We start from the raw sequence: 7,877 nt of genomic DNA on the forward strand, positions 1-7,877 counted from the left end.
GCCTACCAAATATAATTTTATTGCGGTTGTTGTATGTTTAATTCTAATAATTTCCATTTTTTTCTTCTTTATATATGTCTGTGTATGTGTGTGTGTTCCTATATATATATTAAACACACACACACACACACAAATACTATCAGTTGGTTTCAGGAATGGACTTCTTAGGGATATGGCTAGGGGTTCATACACAGATTTAATAGATTTCTTTCTCCAACCTTTACTTTTCTATTATCCTTCCCTTAAATCTATAGCTGGGGAAGGGAAGTGCTTTTGCGTGCATTTATTTGCCTAATTCAGTCAAGAAATCATCAATATGTTTCCATCCACAATTACTTTTCCACTCAGTTGGCGAAGCAGAGCAGTACCACCTTTACTTGAGTTAGAAAAGGCAGTAATGGTTTAATATTTTATCAAAACTAAACCTGGGGAAAATCTTTCAAAAAAATAGGACTTATTAAATGTGAGTGTCAAGATATATTCATAAACCAATATTTATTAAGCATCTGCCATTGGGTAAAAAATATTCTAGGCACTGGGAAGGTTGTATTAAGCAAAACAGAAAAGTGCCAGTCTCAGTGAATCCTACATACTAATTGAGGGGTCAAAAAATAAACACATGAGTGTTTCACATTTAGTTGTTACTAAATATATATATATTTTTAAAAAGACAGAATCAAGCAGATTAGAAGTTCAGGGTTGAGGGAGTGTTCATTTTTATAGGGTAACCAGTGAATGCCTCGTTAATGTTAATATATTAGTAGAAAATTAAAGGAAGTAGGAGAATAAGAGAAAGGGAGTGTATGTTCTAGACGCTGGTAGAACAAATACAAAAGTCTAGAACTGGAAGAATACTTGATATATCCAAGGATTCTAGGAAACAAAAGTGACTGAAACATAGTGAGCAAGGGAACATAGATTATAGAAGATGAAGTCAGAGAGGCAGGAGGGAACAGTATATTTGGAAATGGGTAGCTCATGCTGTCTTTGCGTTTTTCACTGGCTAAATGGGAATATACTGAAGTGGTTTAAGAAAAGGAGTTGTACTACCTAGCTTAAATTGTAAAGGAAACATTATTTTTGTGCTGATGGGGTATCTTATAGAATATAAGAGTATTCTGAGTTTTACCCAGCAGTTGGTGGTAGAAGTGATCACATTTTGGACATACTTTGGATATAGAACCAATAAAATATGTTAATGGAATGGGAAATAAAAATAGAAGTTAAGGATAACAAGTAAATCTGCATGAATAAAAGGAAGAATGGAGTTAGTATTTACTAAGATGGAGTAGACCACAGGACCTGTTTTGTTGACAGAGATCAGGGGATAATTTCAGAAGTAGTTACCTGGATATACAAGAATTGAATTAAGGGGAAAAGCTGAAACTGAAAATTTATGATTCTCAGTATAATTAGGCTATTTAAAGCCATGAGATTAGATACATTTACTTTAGGAAGTATTAGTTTAAGAAAATGCCAGCTCTCAGAATTGATTTCCGGAGCACCCAAGCATTTGGAACTCTGAAAAATAGAGATTAGCAGGTAAAGGAATCTTAGAAGTCTTAGAAGGTAGTCTATAAAACAAGGAAAGAATCCAGGAAAAGTAAAGTGATGTCCTGCAAGTCAAGATGAATAAAATATTTTAGGAAGGAGGAAGTGATGAACCATGTCAAATGTGCTAGAGGCCAAATTAGAAGAGATATAATAGTTGAGCATTTTACTTGGCAAAATAGAAGGCACTGTTTACATTGACTATGATCTATTTTAGTGGTGGAGATGAAAACACATAGAGTAGAATCAAGAAAAGCAAGAATGCATTTTTCTTGGACCAAGATGATGGTAGTGATAGAGTATTTGGATATCCCCAATCCTTCTGAAAGGAACTGTAAGAGCAGAACCTAACAATAAAATATAATTTCAAGAAGAGCATCTTCAAAAAGTAGGGACACCAGGTAGATGACTATTGAAATAGATTAAGTTAATAGATTTTTGTGGCTGGAATCTAAATGGTAGCAAGGGAGATGATGAGTAATGTTTTGATTCTTGCTGTCTTTTTAAAGAAGAACCAACTAACAGAATTTTCTGAAAGGTAGGATGTAGGGTTTAAAAGAAAGAGAGAAGTCTAAGATGATCCTGATTTTTTGAACAGAGCATCTGGAATAGTACAGTTACCTTAATTGAAATGATGATGCTCCCTCCTCCCTTCACCGCCCCCGCCCCCGCCAAAGCAAGTCATGTCATAGCAAAGCTGCTTAAAGTTTTCATTAGTTTTCTCAATTCATTCAGAGTAAAATCTGAAGTTCTTATTACATTATAAACCATTAGTACTATACTAACTAATCTTTTCAGTTATACTAATAGCCTAAAATTCTTACCTGGAAATTAACTTCATGTAACCGTGTGATATTATTTGTAATTATCATAAATTAACTTTTTCTATTTTTATCTTTTTTTTACATAAAAAATTGTAAATTGCCTAAAATTAATGCTACCTTCCCAAGATTTATCATCAATAGCATATATAAAAGATTTACATAAATCTTTTTTAGCAAATAAAGGAAATAATATAACAAACTCTTGCTTCTATATATCTGGTATCATATAATATGGAAGTAATTTTTAAGTTCTGTGAGTTCTAGAAATGTGGTGATGTTTCTCTAGGCATTTGGTAATAGCTAAGAGACCAGTTATGTTCTCAGAATACTGGCCAATACATCATTTTTTCTGACTACAAAATTAGTTTCATGTTTTAGATTTTGACCTACAAAGTAGATGATAAACTAAAATGATGATGGGAGAAACAACAATAAGAACAGCAATAATACTGTGTTTCCAATGTTATGAGTCACTTGCTTATAGCATGAATAGCAGCACTATCGAAGGTCTCAGTGCAAAATGGGATGAACTAAAAGAGACTTCAGAAATATTTTCATAAGAAGTCTAAACCATTTGCACTTTATGGGACAAAAGCTAATAGGAGGAGATTGCTGATATAGAAAAAAGCAAATTCTTGATTCGCCATTCATTTGAAATCACTTACAGATTTATATTTTTATGAAAGAATTGGAAACAAAGGGAAGATAGGACAGTTTCAGCTGGAATAACAAAGGCTCAAGAATCTTATATAGAATTGTTAGATGTTTTAAACATAAAATTTTTAGGAATTCAGCTAAGAGTTGTAAAAAGCAGGTGTTTGTTCTAAAACTAGACTACTAAAACAATGAAAACTTCTAAGATAAAAATTAATGAAAGGAAAACTCATAAATATGTCACAAAAAGATAATTATTATCTCAAATATAAGCCAGATGCACTCCTGTGAATTGAATATTAATATTCACAGATAGAAGGTTGTGTTTAGACAGAAAGTTTCCATTTGATAGGTTATATATGCAGTTGGTAGAGAAGCTGGTTTGTGAATGATGATAATTGGACCATAACCGAATCAAGAGTTTGAGATTTGGAGATTTATTTTGAGGTTGTTAATCCAATCTCGCTGTAGAACTTGCTTTCCATTTTCAACCATTAATGACCAATCACAGTTTTGTGAATTTGTAAATAATATTTCTGTAGAAGTCATTTTCCTGTAAAGTTTTTACTTTTTATTTATTTTTTATTTTTTTTAAAGATTTTATTTATCTATTTGACAGACAGAGATTATAAGTAGGCAGAGAGGCAGGCAGAGAGAGATGGAGAAGCAGGCTCCCTGCTGAGCAGAGAGCCCGATGCGGGACTCCATCCTACGACCCTGGGATCATGACCTGAGCTGAAGGCAGAGGCTTTAACCCACTGAGCCACCCAGGCACCCAAGTTTTTCTTTTTAAATGAGTTATGACATGAACAACATATGCACATTTTATATGGTCTTGTAGTATCATCTGATTAAAGGATAACATGTGATCCAAATTTTGTGATAAAATGTAAATAAACAATTATTTAGAATTAGATAAATTCTTTAGAAAACTAAATGCCATTCAATTAAATAGCTCTTTAAATTTCTCAGTACGTGGCCTGAGAAAATGTTAAATAACAGTAGCTCTAGATCAAGGTAACTGATCAGTGATCCTAAGCAAATTAACCCATCAAAAATGAACAAGCTCCCAAATACTGACCAACCAGATGAACATGACTCAATCAACATCAAAATCAATGAGGTGAAAACAGTCTGCCTTCAGTGAAAATCAATGGTGGTGAAAATGGACTTCCTTGAACTTGACTTTTACAGATCTGGTGCCTGTCTTGAATAACAGAAATGTATTTCCATCATAACAGACTCCTGCCTCTTTCTAGTACCTATAATCGGCTAGAATATGGCAATAATTCTATGTTATAGCACCTGGAATCTTTCACTTTAAAACTGAACTAAAACTAGTAATTTCAGATATAAGAAATAAGAATCACCGACCAGCTTTGGAGAATAACATTATCTAAATAGGCACATCATTGAAGAGTCCCTAAATAGTTTACTTATTTAAACTCCCTAGTCACTTACTGCATTTTGGGAAAATGCAGCAAAATATGTTTTTGCAAGGTGGCTCAAAAAAGACTGTTAGATGACAAGGCCATGTAGTACTATTTTGTATCCTATCTTTATGCCAAAACAGAATAACTTTGTCCAGTTTAATTATAGTACTGATTTTTTTAATATTTATTTTAATTTTATTTTATGTTTTTTTTTAACAGATTTTTTTTGTGTTTTTTTTTAAGTTTTTCTTTTTTTTTTAATGATTTTATTTATTTATTTATTTGACAGACAGAGATCACAAGCAGGTAGAGAGGCAGGCAGAGATCGAGAGAGAGGGAGGAGGAAGCAGGCTCCCTGCTGAGCAGGGAGCCCGATGCAGGACTCTATCCCAGGCTCTTGGGATCATGACCTGAGCCGAAGGCAGAGGCTTTAACCCACTGAGCCACCCAGGTGCCCCAAATTTTATTTTATGTTTTAAATTTATTAAATTCCAGCTAGTTAACATATAGTGTAATACTATCAGGTGTACAATATAATGAGTTAACACTTCCATACATTACTTGATGCCATCACAGCAAGCTCCTTCCTTAATCCCATCACCTATTTAACCCAATCCCCCAGCTCACCTCCCCTCTGGTAACCATCACTTTGTTCTCTATAGTTAAGAGTCTATTTCCTGGTTTGCCTCTCTCTTTCTTTTTTTCCCATTTGCTTACTTGATTTTAAATCTGGACCCTTGAAGAAGGCTTGTGATGGAATGGGGTAGAGGATCTGTGTCCAGTATTCAGTTCTCAGCCTGAGCTCTTAGCAACTCCTGTACCATTCACTCAACTTTATCACTGTCTCCCCTAAAGTCAAACAACACAGTTTTTAAATTCCTAATACTAAAACCCTGTCATTTGCATACCATGAGAACTACACTTCTTGGTAAAGGCACATACTTCCTTTTATATAAGATTTCTAGTTGTCCCTAATATGCAGTCTTGAATAACATTAAGGTCAAAATATAGTACCCCAAATAATGTACCTCTTCACTGGAGTTCTTTGAAAATATGGCTTATAATTTATATTTCCCTAAAGTAGGGGTCAGGAAACCTTTTTCAGTAAGAGGATAGTAAATATTTAGGCTTTGTTCTATATGATCTCTGGGGAACTACTCAACCTTGCCATGGAAGCTTAAAGATAGCCAGAGAAAAAACATAAAAGAATGAGCACTGCCTTGTCCTAATAAGATTTTAAATTTTATGTAATTTTTATGTATCACAAGTTGTTATTCATACTTGATTTTTTCCACTATGTGAAACTATACAATTAATTAGTTGTAGGCTATTCAAAAATAGGTGACAGGCCCTATTTGGCCAGTAGACCACCGTTTATCAACTCTAACTGTAAACATATGAGCTATTTCTATCTCCTGATAGGCATATACATGTTTAAGTCCTTGTTATAAATGAACAAAAAGCCCAGAACCCTTAGTTTTTTTGCTTCTATTAAATTTCCTTCTAAAAAGTTTAGAAATTAATATGACCTATCATTTTCCCATAATTAGCTACCATTGCTGGTTTACGTTTTCTTCAGTGGAAATACTATGTTTTACCATATTTAATCACAGTGCATAACAGGTATCTAGGATAAAGCCAAATAAATAGTTATTATCTTCAAAGATTTCCTATATTAAGATTTGATATTTCACAATAGATTTATTTCAGATAGATTTTCTGGTCACTCATTGTAATACAACATTAATTAAGCACACTGTAAACCAGCATGAGTTCATTGTCATAAAGCTTATCAATCTCTTTTTTTGTGTGTGGTTTTATAGACTGTTGAATTTTTAACAAACCCCTTTTCTAATTAAATATACAACATATAACTATCAATGACTAGTGTATTTTTATGTTCATTTATCAAAAATATCATAAATTTTATAAACCTTTATCTTTTACTAATAAGTCATAATTACTATCTCTTCTGCTTAATTTAAAATATTTCTTTGGGAGGAATGGTACCTTAAATAAAAGCCTCAGTTGCAATTCTATCCTTTTCACATATAATTACTGATTTATTCATTCAACAAATATTTTCTTGGTTCCTTCATAGCTAGGCGTTATTTGAAGAACTTAATGAAAATGGCTCTTTGCTCTTGCAAATGGTTGACCCTTTCACTCTAGCAGCTAAGTAGAAGTGAATGAATATTCACAGATACAACCCCAAGGAAAATTTGTGAGAGTTCACTTTTGTGTATAGTGCTATGATAGGGGAAGATTTTTGCTTGTAGTGTTTTGCAGGTATTTTTGGAACTTTCCTAAAGAGAGTGAGTTTTCACCTGGGAAATGAAGAGTTCCTGTATGGATAAGATATGTTAGGGTCTAGAACGTTGCAAGGATAAATATTTCTTTTCTTTTCTTTTCTTTATTTATTTATTTGAGAGAGAGTGAGAATAAGAGAGAGAGAGAGAGAGCAGGAAAAGGGGGAGAGTCAGAGAAAGAAGTAGACTCTCTGCCGAGCAGTGAGCCCAATGAGGGACTGGATCTTAGAACTCCAGGATCATGACCTGAGCCAGAGGCAGTCGTACAATAAACTGAGCCACCCCAGATAAATTATTTCTTCAGAACAATAAATCACAAGGGTGCCTGGGTGGCTCAGTCAGTTAAGCATCTGATTTCTGTTCAGGTCATGATTTCTGTTCAGGTCATGATCTCAGGGTGGTAAGATGGAGCCTGCTTAGGATTCTTTCTCTCTCCACTTCTGCACTGCTTGCAACTCTCTCTCTCTCTCTCTCTTAAAAACAACAACAACAATAAATCATTAACTAAAAGTAGAATTAGAAGTTAATGGTTGGGTGTCACAACAAGACTGCAAAAGTAAAATGGAACTAAATTCTTGCTTTTAGCCAAATGTAAAAGGAAAGTGAACTCACACTGGTGCAAATCATTACAAGAATTTATTTCCTTAAAAAACTGGGAAAAAAATTCAGAGCAGCTATCGTCCAATCAGCCCTATTTCTTATGATTTTCTGGATCTGCTTTCCTTTATGTGTTATTAAATCAATGTGCTCCTGGGCAATATTTAAAGGACTTGTCAAATGATTTTCTCTGAAGAGAAAGAAACATTATTTTCTGTAATTCCCCAGTAAAATTCTGTTTCACCGCCTCAACCAGACTAGATTACTCTAGGAATTCCTGCAACCATAGGCCCCTGTACAGTGATTGGCTTAGGCTTGGGCTTTCTGAGGCAACCACTGGCAAGGACACTGTTGGAGGTGGGTCTTGCATCTTCCTAAGAAAAGGGACTGTTTCTTAGGTAACTGGATGGTTACCTGTAGCCAAATTGGGGTATATCCCATAATGGATAAATGGATGCTGAGGGTTCAGTAAGTGGTAGCCATTCTAAAGTGTCTGCATTTTTGTCTTC

This window comes from Mustela lutreola, chromosome 4 (genome assembly GCF_030435805.1).
Source record: "Mustela lutreola isolate mMusLut2 chromosome 4, mMusLut2.pri, whole genome shotgun sequence".
Lineage (NCBI taxonomy): Eukaryota > Metazoa > Chordata > Mammalia > Carnivora > Mustelidae > Mustela > Mustela lutreola.